Genomic DNA, 5,000 nt, shown 5'->3' with positions numbered 1-5,000 from the left:
GCCACCTTTGAGTTCTCCCTATGACATTTTCAGGCCTGAGAACCAAATGCAATAGAGCCTCCCAGCAGGACTGGCTTTCCAAGTTCCTTACCTGTCTTTGTATTTGTAACTTGTTGAAAGAAGCCCCCGAGATGGGATGAGGGGGGTCCTGTGCTTCCTCCTGGCTGTGTGGCCACGCTGGCTTCCTGTGTCCACTTGGCATCCTCAGGCTAGGTGGGCACGCCAGTTGTGTTGCAGAGTGATCGGGAGACAGAGGCCGCCTCTACCAGAGCTCAGCCCCCGAGGCGCTCCCGGAGCACGTGCCAGGCTCTGTTCTGTTCCTCCAGCCTGCTTTTTCAGTTCCTGCGGATTCCCTATTTGTGTGTTTAGACACTAAACCTTTTTCATTAACATGTGCTTACTATGGAATAATTAGACACACCTGAGAAGAAAAAATAGGCTACATGAGCTTAAAGAACATAAAAAGCGCCCTCAACCATGCCACACATATTGCTATTATTTTGTTTTAGAGCTTTTAAGACTATTTTCATGGATACTTTAACTTATTTGTCTTATATTTATATGTATATATATATGTTTGAGACGAGGGTTGGGGGGTGGTTTACGCAGTTTAGCCCAAGCTGGGCTCAACCTCCTGGGCTTGATCCATCCTCCCGCCTCAGCCTCCTGAGTTTCATGCGCCTCCGTGTGAAGAGACCAGCAAACACGCTTTGTGTGAGCAATAAAGCTTTTAATCACCTGGGTGCAGGCGGGCTGAGTCCGAAAAGAGAGTCAGCAAAGGGTGGTGGATTATCGTTAGTTCTTATAGGTTTTAGAATAGGCAGTGGAGTTAGGAGCAATGTTTAGGGGGGCAGGGGGTGGATCTCTCAAAGTACATTCTCAAGGGTAGGGAGAATTACAAAGAACCTTCTTAAGGGTGGGGGAGATTACAAAGTACCTTCTTAAGGGTGGGGGAGATTACAAAGTACATTGATCAGTTAGGGTGCGGCAGGAACAAATCGCAATGGTGGAATGTCATCAGTTAAGGCTATTTTTACTTCTTTTGTGGATCTTCAGTTACTTCAGGCCATCTGGATGTATACGTGCAAGTCACAGGGGATGCGATGGCTTGGCTTGGGCTTAGGGGCCTGACACTGAGTAGCTGGGATTACAGGCGTGTGCCACCCTACTCAGCTCGACGAGCTATGTTATTTACTTATTTACTTATTTATTTATGTATTTATTTATTTTTCAAACGGGGTCTTGCTCTGTCACGCAGGTTGGAGTGTAGTGGCACAAACACAGCTCACTGCAGTCTCGACCTCCTGGGCTCCAGCGATTCCCCCACTTCAGGCTCCGGAGCAGCTAGAACCACGGGTGCGTACCACCACGCCTGGCTAATTTTGGTATTGTTTGTAGAGACGCTTTTCACCATGTTGCCCAGGTTGATCTCGAACTCCTCTTGCCTAGGCCTCACAAACTGCTGGGATTACAGGAGTGAGCCACCGCGCCTGGCAGAGCTCTTTTTTTTGTTTGTTTGTTTTGGTTTTTTTTGTTTTGTTTTGTTTTTTGTTTTGAGACGGAGTCTCGCTCTGTCGCCCAGGCTGGAGTGCAGTGGCGCAATCTCGGCTCACTGCAAGCTCTGCCTCCCCGGTTCACGCCATTCTCCTGCCTCAGCCTCCCGAGTAGCTGGGACTATAGGCGCCCGCCACCACGCCTGGCTAATTTTTTGTATTTTTAATAGAGACGGGGTTTCACCGTGGTCTCGATCTCCTGACCTCGTGATCCGCCCGCCTCGGCCTCCCAAAGTGCTGGGATTACAAGCGTGAGCCACCGCGCCCGGCCAGTTTTTGTATTTTTAGTACAGACGGGGTTTCACTGTGTTAGCCAGGATGGTCTCGATCTCCTGACCTCGTGATCTGCCTGCCTCAGCCTCCCAAAGTGCTGGGATTACAGGCGTGAGCCACCGCGCCCGGCCAATCTGACGTACTTTTAAGCGTAGCCTGCTCACCAATTCTCAGCCTGACACCCAGCTATGTGGCCTCCTCTCGACACTGTGCAGGGCGCTTTGGTTGGGCAACAGATTGTGAAGGTTAAAATTCAGTGTGTCTGCATCCTTGAGGTCATTCCAAATGAAGATCTGGATTCCATGTCACAGTCCAAGGGCTCAGTGAGCATGCCGTCCAAGTCACTTGGGACCTTCTCCTGGTGGAGGAGGCCCATTCTGCGGTAGCCACTGCAGCTGCTCACCGAGGAGTAGCCCCTCAGGGCACTCACCTGCATGGGGTGGGGCACAGGCACTCGTAAAGGTGTCTCCTCTGGGGTCAGGTGGTCCATACCTGAGGTGTGGGGCTTGATGTTTACCGTGCGAGGCAGGGCACGCCCATCAACTGCAGATGTCTGCTGAGGGTGTCCAGGGTGGGTATGGGAGCTGGGAGGCATCATTTTGTTGTGAGATGCCTGGCTGCCATAGGTCGACAGGACTGAATTAAGGCCCATTATGATTTGGGCCAGCACCTGGCTGTTGGGTTGGGCTACCTCATGATCAGCTGGTGTCATAATTGTGGGGGAAAGAAAGATAGATCAGACTGTTACTGTGTCTACATAGAAAAAGGAAGACATAAGAAACTCCATTTTGTTCTGTACTAAGAAAAATTCTTCTGCCTTGAGATGCTGTTAATCTGTAACCATAGCCCCAACCCTGTGCTCCCTGAAAAGTGTGCTGTATTGACTGAAGGTTTAATGGATTTAGGGCTGTGCAGGATATGCCTTGGTGAAAATGTGTTTGCAGGCAGTATGCTTGGTAAAAGTCATCGCCATTCTCCTTTCTCGAGTACCCAGGGACACAGTGCACTGCAGAAAGCCACAGGGACCTCTGCCCAAGAAGCCTCGGTATGGTCCAAGGTTTCCCCCACTGAGACAGCCTGAGATATGGCCTCGTGGGAAGGGAAAACCTGACCGTCCCCCAGCCCCACACCCTTAAACGGTCTGTGCTGACGAGGATTAGTGAAAGAGGAAGGCTTCTTTACAGTTGAGATAAGAGAAAGGCATCTGTCTCCTGCACGTCCCTGGGAATGGAATGTCTCGGTGTAAAACCTGATCGTACATTCTGTTTACTTGGATGAGAGAAAACTGCCTTATGGCTGGAGGTGAGACATGCTGCAGCAATACTGCTCTTTACTGCACTGAGATGTTTGTGTAAAGTCAGACATAAATCTGGCCTACGTGCACATCCAGGTACAGCACCTCTCCTTAAACTTATTTATGACACAGAGACCTCTGCTCACGTTTTCTTGCTGACCCTCTCCCAGCCATTACCCTATAGTCCTGCCACATACACCTCGCCCAGATGGTAGAGCTAGTGATCAATAAATACTGAGGGAACTCAGAGACCAGTGCAGGCGCGGGTCCTCTGTATGCTGAGCGCCGGTCCCCTGGGCCCACTATTCTTTCTCTATACTTTGCTTCTGTGTCTTATTTCTTTTCCCAGTCTCTCGTCCCACCTGACGAGAAATACCCACAGGTGTGGAGGGGCAGGCCCCCTTCAATAATGTCATTACGGGGAGGAGAGTCAGAAGTCAGCAACTCCTCCAGGAGTCCCGCTGCACAGTTAAACTCACTCACGGCTCCGTAACTTGATTTGTGCTCCTGGAGTGTTTCATAGGCATCTGGGCAAAGGACTCATGTTGGACTGGCCCTACGTCTATTTTTTGTAGTTTGGGCGGATTCAGACTGGTGTTTGGTGGCACAAAGGAGTAGCATGGCGTCTGCTGCATCGTGGTGCCAGGTGAGGACTGGGTCGACACAGTTAATAATGTCAGTGCTCACAGAAGGTTGAGATTATCCAAACCTTTTCCATGTTTCGGGATTGCTTGTCTCAGACTGGGTGGAGTAGGGGGCATCTTTGCCGCAGGTGGCGGGTACCCCATGGAATGCACGTCCCCATCTCTAAGATCTTCCCCTTTGGTTATAATGGGTGAAAGTCTCCCAGTAACAGTACTAGCATTCGGGCTAGTTCCAGGGCGAAATGGACTCCAGCTATCAAAGTCATCATTGCTGTGAGAGCCAGGGCTTGCAGGCCATTTGGAAAACTGGGGTCCAGGGCTGTCCCCGGCACCCCCGCCACCCCCACCCCGGCTAGGCTGCAGGGTGCTTTTTTGGTGGCATCTCGGCTTTGCTCCGAGTGCATTTGCTGTTGCTGTCCATGGATGCAGCTCTTGTCCTAAGAGATCTCCCACCCTTGCCGCCCTCTGGATCCAGCATCCACCGAGCCCTTTTTCCAGTTCCTTCATTCTGCGCGCGAGTCAACTTGCTGTGTAGGCGCAGATCACGGTGAAGTGAATTCCTGCAGCCCGCCGAGCTGTTGCTGTCGCCCTTATCCTTGAAGCAGGACACGCTCTTGACCATTCACTCGTAGATCTTGGACAGTACGAGCCGTTTCTCCGCCGAGCTCTGGACAACGCTGGTGCCGAGGTCGGCGTGGGACAGGTTGCGCCACGCGTTGCGGTGGGACGAGCTTCCCCTGAGCTGCTGCCCCGCGAGCGGACGGGCGGAGGCGGGGTCCCGGGCGGGTGCTGCGGCAGCGAGGAGTGCAGGCCGCCCGCCTCGGGCCCTGGAAGTCCCCGCACAGCACCCGGCGTCGCCAAAAGTCCTTGCTGTCCTCCCGCAGGCTCAGGTGAAGTCCGCGCTGACGGCGCGGGGCTGGAGGTGGCTGCGTGGGACCCGCGGAACTGTCGCCCGGACAGCGGCTGGAAGTCCAGGTCCCCCTCCGCCCCCCGGGGCTCTTCGGCCCTGGGGACCCCTCCTTTCCCCTCCCTTCCCCTCCCCCCGTCCCCTCCCCCCGCCCCCCCCCCCCCCCCCCCCTCCCCTCCCCTCCCCTCCCCCAGCCGCGAATGAGCCAAGATGCGGGAGAGCAAAGCACGGGGCGGAGGGGAGGGGGCGCGAGGTCGGTTACGCGGGAGACAGAAAGAAACTGGGAGCCAGGCGGGGGCGGTGGAAGCGCGAGCCCAGAACTGAGCCCG

General features: G+C 53.8%; 1 pseudogene; it reads right to left on the bottom strand.

The window, feature by feature from the left end:
- Positions 1–1,996: 1,996 nt before the first annotated feature.
- LOC116470665 (forkhead box protein O1-like) overlaps positions 1,997–5,000 on the bottom strand; it is a 41,592-nt pseudogene continuing 38,588 nt past the window's right edge.

The sequence above is a fragment of the Hylobates moloch genome, unplaced genomic scaffold (assembly GCF_009828535.3).
Source record: "Hylobates moloch isolate HMO894 unplaced genomic scaffold, HMol_V3 SCAFFOLD_6, whole genome shotgun sequence".
NCBI classification, from domain to species: Eukaryota; Metazoa; Chordata; class Mammalia; order Primates; family Hylobatidae; genus Hylobates; species Hylobates moloch.
The sequence above is the reverse complement of the archived record's forward strand: the minus strand, read 5'-3'. Positions and strand labels throughout refer to the sequence as shown.